Source organism: Nuphar pumila, chromosome 8, assembly GCF_984573655.1.
Source record: "Nuphar pumila chromosome 8, dmNupPumi1.hap1.1, whole genome shotgun sequence".
NCBI classification, from domain to species: Eukaryota; Viridiplantae; Streptophyta; class Magnoliopsida; order Nymphaeales; family Nymphaeaceae; genus Nuphar; species Nuphar pumila.
The window spans coordinates 15,288,048-15,303,182 of record NC_143256.1 but is presented as its reverse complement, the minus strand read 5'-3'; positions in this window follow the sequence as shown (position 1 = coordinate 15,303,182).

Below are 15,135 nucleotides of genomic sequence, written 5' to 3'. Positions count from 1 at the left end.
GGCTACTTCTGACAACTAGTTTCCAAACATCGCCTAAATCTATGAAACCCATCCATTTGGATGGGCAAAATTTCATGTTTATGCATCCGCACAAATATACGTGTGGTGTTGTAGTTTCAGTTTGGGTTACAAACTCTGTAGCGCATGTACAAGAGAGAGAGAGAGAGAGAGAGAACATTCACCATTCAACATTACCAAAATACATCCAACAGAATATTGGATGGGAGAGACAAAAGAGAAACATAAGAGCAAAACAGCCACAATCTAGATGGCGATTGTACATAGTTCAGAGTACAAGCCGATCAGCCCCTCCCCCCTACTATGTAATTTAAGAGCCAGATACACAGCAGACATGACCCGTTGTCGAAGCCTTCCGAAATCGAATTTGATGCCCCTGAAGAAGATGTCGTTTCTTTCAGTCCATATGACCCACCATGCTGAAAGCAACCAAACCCGCCACAGTAATCTCCATTTTTTTTGTGTCGTACAATCCTGGGACCAAGCAAGAGGTCCCGAATAACGGAGCACGGACGAGTTTGAACAAGTGGCGCACCCCAAGTTTGAAAAAATAAGTCTAGAATGACCGGGCAGAGCCAAAATAGGTGAGTCGTGTCCTCTACAACCTTCTCGTAAAGAACACACATGCTTGGAAATTGAATCCCCCGTTTCCTGACATTAATTTGGGTTTGAACATGATCCAGAGCCACAAGTCACGCCAAAGCTTTTGCCCTTGGAGCTGGCCCCTTACCCCACATACAATCACTGGGAAACCAGTTCATCCCGGATGGCAACAAGGAATGGTAAACTTGCTTAATGGAGAACCTATCTCCACTCGCCATGGTCCAGTGAAGCCATGTCATGCCATGGACAGGCCTAAAATCTCTGCCACTGAAGGATCGAAGTGTCTTCCGCCACTCTAGCCAGAGGGACGAATGACACACTGAACTGGGCGTGGAAAGAAGGGATTCATGTAGACTACCATATTTTTGCCTAACAATCATAGCCCAAGAAGATTGAGATGTGGAAGCTTCCCAAGCCCACTTCAAGACTAAAACGATGCTCCTCTTTCTCATAGTTGGAATCTCTAAGCCACCTTGGTGCCTCGGAAGCACGATCTGTTGACAAGAAACAAGCAGGTACTTTTTGTGCGACACATTCCCAGACCAAAGGAAGTGCGAAAGCAAACGATTGATCGTCTGCTCTATTGTCGTCGGTATAATAGACATGCTCATTCGAAACTCTGGTAATCGGGCTAAAACATGGCGAATGAGCATCACTCGTCCCACAAAAGATAAATATTGAGCCTTCCAAGCCTGCAATCTTCCTTGCACCCGCTCTATGGTAGACATCCAAGTAGAAGTTCCCGCTGATTGTAGAGAGTGCAACGATGGACCCAAGAAATTGACAGGAAGTCGGATATTGGGCATTTGAAGATCCTTGCAGCAGCCGATTGGAGAAAAGGGTCAGCATTGAGTAAGACCAGAGCGCACTTACTCTCGTTCAGGCGAAGGTCTGAAATTGCAGCAAAGACTTTAATAATGAAGTACAACCTAGACATTTGATTAACATTCGCATGTCAAAATATTAAAGTATCGTCTGCATATTGAATTGTGTGACCAACAAAACCAGGAATGCCCAAGGATTCCAAGAAGCCTGTTTCTTCTGCCCTTTTCATGAGAATAGGTAAACCATCTACCGCGATATTAAAAATGATAGGTGCTAGAGGACAACCCTGTCGTACACCTCTAGCCAACTTGAATTCTTCCCCTCTCATTCCATTGATGCAAACTGATGATACGGATTTTGTGACCAACTCCTTAACCCATGCTATAAATCGGCTGCCAAGCCCCATATTTGTTAGAGATTCAATCAGAAAATCCCATGCCATTCTGTCATAAGTCTTGTGAAAATCCAATTTTAGCATGAAGTGCGGTGATCCAGTCGACTGTAAAGAGTGAAGAAGCTCAGTTGCACAAATAAAGGATCCTTGCAAACTTCGACCTGGAATAAAAGCACCCTGGTTCGGACAAAACAAGTTGATCAATGACAGCGCGCAACCGATTAGCCAACACCTTAGATATAATGCGATACAGAGCACCCATCACCGAAATCGGCCTAAAGTTGGATATGTCTGATGCCCCTTGCCTCTTAGAAATCAAAGAGATGACTGCCACATGATATGGTTTAGGCAGCCTCGCATTACGATAGAATTCATCGAACAAGTGGAGCAGGTCAGTTTTTACAGTTGACCAAAATGCTTTAAAGAAGTCAATGTGAAAACCATTAAGGCCTGGTGCCTTCCATCCCGATAGTTCGCTAATAGCATTCGAAATCTCCACTTCAGTGAATCTAACCTGCAAAGAAACAAATTGGTTTGCCGCCAACTGCTTATAGCCCATATCGCCGATGACCCCCCTGACGCCTAAGTCGGCCAAATACAACCTGGAGAAATAAGAAGTAATAGCTGGCAGGCAATTGTGCGGACCAAACTGGCATCCATCGATCTTGATCGAGAGTATACAGTTCTTACTGTATTTATTTGATGCGTTCATATGAAAAAATTGTGTATTATCATCGCTATTAGCCAACCATGCAACTCTAGCCCTCAACTTCCATCTAAGCTCATCTCGTGCTCTCCATTCTGCAACGAGAGTAGAGAGTACGACGATACGCTCCTGCAATTGAAGCACTTGACCCTTCGGTACACCAACAAGATCGACCTGACGTTGGGCCAAATCGGAGAGCTCAGCTTCCCACTGGCCGATGAACCTAAACTTGTTCAGGTTATTATAACTTAGCCATTCCTTAATACGTTTCCGAAGACGAAGAAGCTTAACATGGATGCGGATGGCCACCCAAGATCCCGTAGCAGGTTGAGCCCACGATTGACCTACCAACTGCTGAAAGTCTGGCACTCGAAGCCACCATTCCTCAAAGAAGAACCTACGACATGCCTTGAAGCCTGCGCCCCACGAAACAGTCATTTGTCCATGATCGGACATGGTCCGTGGCAGCAGACAAGCAGTGACATCCGGAACTGCGTGAAATAGTTCTGGGGAGAGAAAAACCCGATCAAGTATCCGCAAGCAAGGGCGAGACCTCATATTTGACCACGAGAATTGCTCCCCTACAAGAGAGAGAGAGAGAGATCTAAAATGGTTTACAATTTAAGTACTTGATTGCCAAATTATTCGAGATCTAAAATGGTTTACAATTTAAGTATTTGATTGCCAAATTATTCTAATGGCTGGTTGACATGGTGAGTTGATTCACTTTCTGGGAAGCATATTGATTTTGTCAGTTATCAAGTTTGAACTGAAAAGTTTACTTCAACGATAGGGTCGCGAGATCGAAACTCAGAGGAATTGACAGGGGCCTGCACAAGATTTGAATTGCTTATCCGGTTCGGGCGTCAGGTGTACGGGGGACATAAAAACAATGAAAATATCAGATACAATATAATTGCACCAACATTAAGCACCTGATCACCCTCCATCTTGAGGACAGCCTGTCAGTTGTGGGGCCCAGGGCCTGATGGAGGGCAGTCAAGTGCATAATGCACAAATTTTGTGCCATGTGATTGCACCCGATCAGAATCCACAAAATAGGGTGGTTGTGTCTTAATCTTTGAGGGTCTTATATCGCAGTGGGCCGAGCCCATTAAGCGACCTGGTCTTCGATACGGGTTTTCTTGTCCTTAGAAAATAAAGTTTAGATTAAAATATTGTTAAATTGTAAAATAGATGCCGTCATTATCCTAAAGAATTAAACATTAAAATTTTTTAAATATTTTCTAAATAGTCACTTTTTGAGCGCACAATGGTGAAATTTGTCCTTAGCGACCTGTTCCAGCACACAGAGACAAGGTCCTACCCCAGAACTACCCAACAATTAAGCGCACACTCTATCCTACTGAGAAAGTGGAAACTCACTATGACACTTTAGTGATTGGATGTCATCCAAGAAAGTTTGCTCACAAAAAAACCAGGACCGTTTTATGGGACAATATTTGCTACCCCTCGTGGGTAAGGAACCCCTCAGTGAAAAACTGTAATATTTTTATTATTTTTTGCACATTTGACACGATCTACATGTTTAGTTTAGTAGAAAAGGACCTTTGAAACATGTTATTATAACATGCATGTGAGATTTTTTCAGGGTTAAAAAATCAACGGCCTACAATGTACCAAACTTTCAACCTTCAAAAAATAATATTTTTACATAAAAAAATATGATCTAAGTGTTCATTCTTACGAATTCGACCATGTTGAATACATTTGCTCAAACCAACCTTCTCCTGTGAGTTCCAATTAGAGGGTCAAATGCTTTCCCCATCTTATATTGCCCTTCGTAATGATGCATCTACTTATTCAGGAATCATGTCAGCCTTTTACATTAATGTTAGATCGTGGTTGTTTTTACTTTAAGCTTACGACATTGTATGTAAGGGTGTCAATAGGTCGGCTTTGGTTCGACCTAGGTGGAACCAAACTTGGATCAGATTTTTGGGTAGGATACCGGGTCTAGACCCAGGTCTAATCGAGCCTACTATAAGATAAATCATACCTAGATCCAATAAGAACTACATGAACCAGACCCAGATCATACCTGATAAAATAATAATTTTTTATCATTTTTACATTGAAAATTTATGGTCTTAATCAAAGCTTGAGTCAAGCTTGGGTCTGGTATAAAATTTCACAAACTATACTCGGGTCCATATATTAATCGGTTCTTCAAGTCGGGACATGAGTCTTAATCGGGTATTCTTTTTTGTCACCAAACCCGAACCCTATAGGGTTTGGTCGAAGTAAACCCAACCCGTTGACACCCCTAATTATATAGAGTCAAACATATTACTTTTCCCTAACAATTATGAGGGTGTGCTTGAGTGCCGAGATCTTGTAATATCGTGTATTAAATTTAGAGATATTTGAGGTTTTGGCTAAGTGCCATAAAAAAATCGATAAATCCTCGATTTTAGGTAGCGTCAATTGAGTTTGGGTTTGACCCATGGGTCATTGATAAGACCTAAATGAGCCAAACAAGATATGATAAAAACTTTTATTTTTGACCTTTAAAATCAAGCAAAATTTGAGCAAAATTCAGGTTAAATTCAAGTTATACATCATTAGATGTACCTCAAAATGTTGAATTCAACTATATTTTATTTTTCTGAACTCAGGCTATGGTCTGCTCGAAAATCATATTTTTTAAAAAAGGGTCTGTCTCGATGGGACCGGCTCCAGATTGGATCAAACTAAATCCAATCTGTATGATCCAAGTTAATATGGATCTGAACTCAATCCAAAACCCATATTAATTAGGATCTGATCCAGTTCAAGATCCATATAAATATTGGATATGAATTTGCATCTTGGATCTGGACCCAGATCTAAAATCTAGGTCCAACGAAATTAAAGCTTTGAATTCGGTATAAAGGTTTAATTTAAGGAAATTTAAGGTTAAAAAGACTCCAAGATGGATAAGGCACTCTATGAAATTTTCTAGATATTTATTAATTATTAATTAATTAATTAATTCCAAATTTTAGTTATATATGGTAGTTACCAAATAGTGAGGTCTCTAAAAGAGTCCCTTTGATTGCTTTAAAAAAAAATTACTTTTCAATAGGGATGAGTTGGGGTCGCTACAGGTTTGGTATCAGAGTCGACCATAAAATATTATATTTTAATCATTTTTGTGTACCAGAATTTTCTTTTGATAATCAAGCCATGTCCAAATTTTATCAGAAAGTCATGACTTGTATTCTAGAGCAGTCTCCATCACTAGTAAGGGCTACCTGGTATTTTTTTTTACTAATATCAATTTATTTAAATTTCATATGATAGACTGTGAGAATGGCTTAATTTAATTCCTTTTTATGTGAATTAGGAATTTGATGTGAATATGCAATTATGATTGTTGAGGGGATCAATCCTAAGGGGGTAGGTTTGATAAGGGTGCAAATTTTTTAACTATTTTTCATGTTTTAGATGTATACCCGCTCCCGAGCTTTGACTTCTGGTGCTCCCGCTGATTGACAGGAGCAAAGGGACTTCATGTTGAATGCCCTGAACACCTTGACAACGATAGTGACCACATACGTCCAGGCACAGGTGGCGCAACAGATCATGTGTGTCTATCTTGCCGAGGTCACTCCAAACCCCACCGTGGTGATGTTCAAGAAGTTTCTTAGGTTGAATCTCCAACCTTCTCAGTGAAGGCCAACCCAGAGGCAGCTGAGAGTTGGGTTGAGGAGACTAAAAGGGCGTTTTGTATCCTGCCTATGCCTGAGGATAGGCAGACTAATTTTGGCATGTTCCAATTGAAGGGTGATGCCAAGAAATTGTGGGACACCCTGTGATGAGTGAAATACGACAGAGTGGAGGTAATTCCTTGAGTGACTTTCAATGAGAATTTCTTAGATGCTTAGTTCCCTGCTTATGCACGAGAACGTATGTAGCAATATTTTTTTGGGTTTGTTCAGGGGAACATGAGTTTGGTGAACTATACCACCAAATTCAGGAGTTTGGAGCGCTACTACTTGAACCTTTTTACTAATGATAAGGCAAGGGCAACGAAGTATGTTCGTGGGCTGAAAGACGGACTCCAGGTTCGTGTGATGACGAGTTGTCCTACTATATTCAGTGATGTGATCAAGTCTGCATCCATCTTGAATGAGGAGTGGAAGAGGTTCAAGGATGAATCACAGAAGAGTGGGGGGTAACCAGGGCATTACCAGTGGCGAAGCGAGGAAGAACCCACCTGTGGGTGGCAGGGGGTAAGGTAAAGAGGCAGAGGACACAATAAGGGCATCAGAAGGGTCGACCCCAACAGAGGAAGCAATAGGGGAAGACTTTGTTCATGTGTCAAAGGTGCAACAAGAGTCATCATTAGGGCTCTTATCCACTCTTTAAGGGAGTCTGCTACTAGTGCCAACAGCCCGAACATATCGTTATCTATTGTCCGAACAAGCCAACGACTCATGGAGGACAACAATAGTAGCAACATAGGCCTCAACAATAGGCGCAACAGAGGACCAACAGGAGAGTGTACGCTGCAACAACTGCCACACAGGGTAATCAAAATGACCTGCTCGAAGATATTTTCGTAGTCTTTGAACACTATGCTCGTGTGATGTTTGATTTGGGTGCTACCCATTCTTTATATCCTCCTCCTTTGCAAGTTTGCTTGATCTTGTTACATCTAGCCTCGAGAAGGCTTTTTACGTGATGTCTTCGATGGGTACATCTTCTTCTTGCGAGAAATATTTTCCTACAGTCTGAGTGATCATCGAGGGGCATGAGTTGTTTGCTGACCTGATCATACTGAACATGACTTTCTATGATGTCATTTTGGGTATAGACTGGTTGTCTAAATACAATGCTACTCTTTAGTGTTGGAGAAATGAGGTTCCGTTAGAGCGCCCTGATTTGTCTGTATTGGTGTTTTAGGCGATTTGATCAACGAGCGAGGTGAAGATTGTCTCGACATTGAAGATCTCCAAGTACCATAAGCAAGGTTGTATGGTGTTTTTGGTCAGTGTGTCTGCGACAGACAGTTAGGTGACACATTTGGAGCAGTTGGACGCGGTTCATGAGTTTTTGAACGTCTTTCCCGAGGACTTGCCAGGTTTGCTACCTCACAGGAAGATCAAGTTCTCAATCGAGCTAATGCCTGGCATGACACCAGTTTCCTGAATACCGTATCACATGGCACTTGCAGAGCTGGTTGAGTTGAAGAAGGAGTTGGTTCTGTAAGATAGATCTTTGTTTCGGGTACCATCAGTTGTGAATCAGGGCAGAGGATGTTCTAAAGACCACATTCAGGTCCAGATACGGGGACTATAAGTTTTTGGTGATGTCTTTTAGACTTACCAATGCCCCTACAACATTCATGGACCTGATGAATCGGGTCTTCAGTTTATGGTTGGATTCTTTTGTCATTATATTCACCGATGGCATTCTTATCTACTCTGAGAGCGTGGAGGAGCACTGAGAGCATCTGTGGATTGTGTTGCAGACACTGAGAGAACATCAACTTTATGTTAAGTTCTTGAAGTGTGAGTTTTGGCTCCACAGGGTGATGTTTCTCAGCCACGTGATCTCTAAGAAGGGCATTGAGGTCGATCCAGCCAAGGTGGAGGCAATGTTGTCTTGGAAGCAACCGAAGACAATTTTAGAGATCAAGAGTTTCTTGGGATTGGTGAGCTACTACTGTCAATTCATTAAGAACTTCTCTCGTATAGCGGCTCCAATGACTCGACTTTTATAGAAGAAGATAAAGTTGGTTTGGTCACCTCGATGTGAGGAGAGCTTTCAGAAGCTGAAGAGGAGGTTGACCACGGCCCCAATATTAACTTTACCTTTTGGGACAGGTAGATTCATTGTGTACAATGATGCTTCAGGGACCAGACTGGACTGTGTCTTGATGCAGCACAAAAAGGTGATCGCGTACGCTTCTCGACAACTAAAGGTGCATGAGAAGAATTACCCCACGTATGACTTGGAGTTAGCGGCAATTGTCTTTGCACTGAAGATCTTGTGTCACTACATGTATGCGAAATAGTTTGAGGTCCTCTCTGATCATAAGAGCCTCAAGTACATATTCACACAATGTGATTTTAATTTGAGGCAACACAAGTGTTTGGAGTTCCTGAAGGACTACAAGTTCTCCATCACCTACCACCCTGGTAAGGCAAATGTAGTGGCAGACACGCTTAGCAGAAGGCTTTAGTCATGATACTTAGCTTAATAGGGCATATTTGGGATATGATCAAAGAGTTTGTGAGATGACAACCATTTGCAGATGATTCTGGATGCATCCTTTATGCGGGGATGCAGGCGTAACCTAAGATTATAGACCACATTGAGGAGCTTCAGTCAATCGATCTAGAGTTTGAGAGGTTGTGCATGAGTGCCCAGAAGCATGATGCATAGTTTGTCGTGAGGAGGATGAAACCATCATGTTCAAAGACAGATGGTGGGTTCCAAAGGCACTGCAGGAGGAGCTGATGAGTGAGGCATACCGGTCGAGGTATTTTGTTCACCCAAGTTCTACTAAGATGTTCAAGGACCTCCAACGGATGTATTGGTGGAACAAGATAAAGCAGGACGTAGCAGAGTTTGTGTCTCGGTGTCTACCTACCAGTAGGTGAAGATCAAGCATTAGAGACCTGGTGGACTTCCTCAGTCATTAAACATTCCAGAGTGAAAGTGGGATGACAACTTAATGGACTTCATCATAGGGTTGCCGTGGACCCATTGTCAACACGATGCCATCTAGGTGATAGTGAACATGTTAACGAAAAGTGCCCACTTTCTACCGATCAGGATCAGTCAAAGCTTGGAGAGTCTAGCAGACCTCTATGTGGATGAGATAGTCTGGCTTCATGGGGTGCCACATTCGATCATGTCAGATCGATACCCTCATTTTATGTCTCGTTTTTGGCACCAGTTGTAGAAGGCCCTTGGTGCCACATTGAAGTTCAACACGACTTTTCACCCACAAACTGATGGTCAGACAAAGCGCATGATACAAACACTAGAGGATATGCTTAGAGCATGCGCGTTAGATTGGGCAGGAGAGTGAGATAGGCTGTAAAGCTTGTAGAGTTTTCATACAACAATAGTTACCCTGCCAGCATTGGTATGGCCTCATACGAAGCTCTGTATGGCAGACCATGTAGATCCCCAGTGTGCTGAAATAAGGTTGGAGTGAGAGCAGTGGAGTCACCAGAGGCCATCAAGCACTACTCAGACCAGGTACGGTTGATCCGACAGAGGTTGGTCGCAGCACAAAGCAGGCAGAAGAGCTATGCCAATCACCGGCGTAGGAAACTCAACTTTGCCATGGGTGACCACGTGTTTGTACAGATCTCGCCCACGAAGAGTGTCTTCCGGTTCGGGAAGAAGGGGAAGTTGAGTCCTCAATATGTTGGACCCTTAGAGATCCTTGAGAGTGTTGGGTAGACCGCATACCGTGTGACACTTCTCCCTTAGTTTTCTTAGATTCATAATGTCTTTCACGTCTCGATCTTGAAGAAGTATGTGACTGACCCCTCACATGTGATCCACTATGAGGCGGTTGATGTACAACCTGACTTGATGACATAGGAGAAGCTGATGAAAATTGTGGATCGCTAGGAGAGGACACTGCACAGTAGGACGATTCTATTCGTGAAGGTGTGTTGGCAACATCACAGATTGGACGAGTGCACTTGGGAGCCCAAGGTCGATATGCGTGAGCACTACCCACACCTATTCAGTACGTTCTAATTTTGTGAATGAAATTCTTTTAAGAAGGTAGGGATGTAATATCGTGTGTTTTTACACAGTCAAATTCAAAGATTTTGGTTGTGTTGCAGAAAAATTGATAAATCCTCAATTTTAGGTGGTGTCAATTGAGTTTGGGTTTGGCTCAAGTCTCATTGACAAGACCTGAACGAGCTAAACAAGATATGATAAAAACTTTTATTTTTTACCTTTAAAATCAAGTAAAATTTAAGCAAAATTTGAGTTAAATTCATGTGAAAATCGGAGGCAAAATTCAAGTTATACATCATTGGATGCACCTTGAAATATTGAATTCAATGATATTTTATTTTCCTGAATTCGAACTATAGTTCGCCCAAAAATTACATTTTTTAAAAAAGTGCCCATCTCGATAGGATCGGGTTCGGGTTGGATCAGACTAGATCCGATCCGCATGATCCAAGTTAATATAGATCTAGACTCAGTCGAAGACCTATATTAATTAGGATCTGATTCAATTCAAGATCCATATGAATATTGAATATGGATTTGGATCTTGGATCCAAATTCAGATTCAAAATCTAGGTCCAACGAAATCAAAGCTTTCAATTTAGTATAAAGGTTTAATTTAAGAAAATTTAAGGTTAAAAAGACTCCTAGAGGGATAAGACACCCTCTAGATTTTTTGAATAATTATTAATTATTAATTAATTAATTAATTATTAAAAATTAATTAATTTGAAATTTCAGTTAGATATGGTAGTTACCAAATAGTGGGGTCTCTATAAGAGCCCCTTTGGTTGCTTTAAAAAAAAAGTAAGTAATTAGAAAGAGGAAGGAGTTGGAAAAGTCAACAAAAAAAATCTAGAAAGATTAGGAAAGGAGGTTGGAGATAGAATCCCATATGGAAAATTCTATCTCCTGTCCATGTGAGGAAGCCCTAGAGGGGTGTCACCCTCTAGAGGCCCCCTCTGATATAAAACTTGAAAAAGAAAGAAAGAAGAAACAAAGAGAGAGAGAGAGAGAAACCGTGGGAGAGAAAGAAAGAGAAGAAAAAATAAGAAGAAAAGAAGAAGGAGAAGAAGGCTCTTTTTCTCTCCGATCATTCGATCTTTCTCCTGGTCTCTTTTGAGCTTCAAAAAAAGGTACAGGCTTCCTTCTTGATTCAAATGCAGAGAAATAGCACAGATGAGGTTTATGTAATGTTTTTGGTGGAATGAAAAAAGAAGAAAAAAATGAGAATATGATTTTACTAGGTATATATATAGAGAGAGATTGATAGATAACATTACATTAGTTTTATATATATATATATATATATGGTTATAATATATATATATATATATATATATTATAACCATCCATAAATTTTATTCTTTTAGCCTATGCATGCTGTTTCGATTTTCGGTGCATATAGTTAGATTTGTTCCACTGTTCACAAGGATAAATCTGTCCTACCATGTGTATGGACAAATGTGGATAGATCTTCCTATTGTAATGGTGGACAGATCTGACAAGCCTCATAAACGTGCAAATTTGGTCCGGATCTACGGATGTCAATGATTTTTTTTTTTTTTGGCCTGTTATGCGATAGATTTTCAGCATGTTACATAACTAGATTTTTGGTCTGTTACATGATTAAGATATTGGTCTATTATATGGCTGGTTCTTGGTCTGTACATGATCAGTTCTCGACCTGTGGCATGATAAGTGTTCAGACTGGTCATATAACATACTAATATAATTGTTTAATGCATTATATAAGACTGTTCATGTTTTACATTATGTCACCAAAACCCAAATTTCGTAAATTATGGTTTTAGGATTGATTTTCAAATTTATTTCATTTTTTTATGAACTGTGAACAACCTAGCTGACAAAAGTCGGCTGAGCAGTTTCTCTAGTACACAGGCCCATCCAAGTGTTGTTAGCTGAGCAGGGTTCAAAAAATAATACGAGACACTAATATGCCCAACCAACTGCAGTCGACTAAGTATAATTCAAACACTTATGTGCCCAACCAACTACAGTTGGCTGATCATATTTTATAATCTGTCATGCCCAGCCAACTGTAGTCGGCTGAGCAGTTTCTAAGCCTGTCAAGCCCAACTGACTGTAGTCAGCTGAGCAGATCTCATGTACACAACCTAGCTGACAAAAGTCAACTGACACTAATATGCCCAACCAACCTAGCTGACAAAAGTCGGCTGAGCAGTTTCTCTAGTACACAGGCCCATCCAAGTGTTGTTAGCTGAGCAGGGTTCAAAAAATAATACGAGACACTAATATGCCCAACCAACTGCAGTCGACTAAGTATAATTCAAACACTTATGTGCCCAACCAACTACAGTTGGCTGATCATATTTTATAATCTGTCATGCCCAGCCAACTGTAGTCGGCTGAGCAGTTTCTAAGCCTGTCAAGCCCAACTGACTGTAGTCAGCTGAGCAGATCTCATGTGTTACACTCCAGCTGACTGCAGTCAGCTGGGATAGACTCAAACAAAAAAAATGATGAAATGGAGCTGATGTCAGTGGGTTTTAGCCCAATCGATTATCATCGTCTAGGACCCATATCCAACTTTGTTTGATGCTGCCATTTAGGCCAGCATCAAAACAACCTTTAAAGTTTCATCTTGAACTCTAAGTTAAGATCAGGTATGCTGCCACTGTTTGAATATGGCTTGTTTTGTTGTTGCCACATGAACTGTAGTAAGTCTGATTTTTTTTGGCCTATTATATAGTTGATTTTTTGCATGTACATTACCGAATTCTTGGCCTGATATATGACATATTTTCAGCCTGTCATATAGCCAATTTATGGCATGTTACATAATAAAAATTTCAACCTATTATATAGTCAGTTTATGGCCTGTTTCATAACAAAAATTTCAGCCTGTCATATAGTTGATTTTCAGCTGGTTACATGACAAATTATCGGACTGGTTAAATACATAATCATGTGACTATTCATGTATGTCATGATAAGACTGTTCATGCTTTATAAAACGTTACATAATGTGTGCTTCTATATGACTGTTATGCACACTTTTACAGGATTGTCATGCCTTATGAATATTACTAAAAATATGTTATGTGACTGATTATGCATGCTTTTATGTGACTGTTCTTGTATCAAAAAATGTCACAAAATTTTTATATGGTTGTGTCGTAAAGAGACACCACATACGTGGAGAAATTAATATGAGACTGCATATGGTTATCGGTTGAGGCTGTGATGGTTTTGCCTAAGCCTAACCGATTGCCAATGAGGTCTTAGTGTTATGCCGTGTATGATTAACATACCTTCGGGCTCAATATGTTTTGATTGGTAACCCGAGCATACTCGAATTTGGTAAAGATGTGGTTGTTTACATATGCTCATGAACTTGAGTTTTGTGTTGGCTTAAATATGCATATAGTGAACACGTGAATTCTGAAATTACATTGTTGTTGCATCAGCATGATCATGTGTACGTCTGTATATTATGCATGAGATGAATCATGAAAATAAAAATGTATATTGAAAGCATGTGTTCATATGCATATGTAAATTGTTTATTCATGCACATTCGTATTGTGTGTGAATGAATGTGCATTTGTGAACATGTTTGGATAATTATGTGATCACATGTTCACTTTGCATAAGATGCACCAGTGGTCAGATGTGATCCACTGTAGGCCATGTGGACCATGAGTAGGTGTTGCTCTAAGTTTATTCTATGCATTGCAAAAATCCATTTGAAACTATTGATTTCTGAATTAATTGCACTGTTAAATTTTGTAACGGGCCAATGTCACATGTTGTATTTTGCATGTTGATTTGTAAAATAAATCTTTTGAAAGGAATGTCTTTTGATAAAAGATAAAAAAGATAAAATAGTGTAATTAATGTTTCTTCTTGAATGTTCCTTTTACATTATGGGAATCCTAGATGGTGGTTTTGGAGAACCGTAAGGATACTAAAACTCTGTGTGCGATTGTTCTCCTAAATATGATATGGTGGTTCACCTCTCAGCCACGATTTAGGGAGTTTCTGTCACTTTGCCTGAGGGTGGTGTGAAGACATAGTTATTATTGGTATACCAAGAAAGTGATATCAGTAGATGTTGATTTTCCTGGTGTTCCGACATTAAATGTTGATTTCTAATGTTATGATGTATGACATTGATTTTTGATATAGGTCGAGGGCCAAATCTGAAACCCATTAATAAAACACAAATTATGTGTTAAGCTATAACTAGGATATCTTGAACTTCGGGAATTATTGTGCCCATTTTTTCATATCCGCAGGTTTTAATGAAAAGTGAAACTAAAATTGTGTACATTTAATAGCGACATGCATACAAAAGAAAACTCTGACAAGAATTTAATAAGCTATTCATGCATGTGCATTGATATCATGCATATTTACTATTCTGAAATTAGTTTATGCACCTTTACCTATTTTCATTTCATGTGAGATATTGGTGTTGCATGCTAATTGTTATTAAATGCATGATTGGTTGTTTGGATTATGAGATAGTTGTAGTCATGTTCCTCTAAAAATGTTATATGAATTGATTTATACTTCTCTTGCCTATTTGTATCTTTAGAAAAATTCGTACACAGGATATTTAATTTTGACCCTGTGCTCTTTATGTTTTTCATAGGTCCTGAAGCCCAATGATGAGGACATCTACTATATGGGGCTTATGAGGCTTCATGACTACTTTCTGATATTTTGTTTGGGACAGTGTGGCTCTATAATTAAGGACATTTATTTGATTATGTTCTTAAACTTTAATTATTGATGAATAAAGTTAATTAGTCGATTGTTGGGTTAATGTAAGATCCCTTGTGGTTTGGATTGTGTTATATCTGTAAGGCTCCGGATCTCT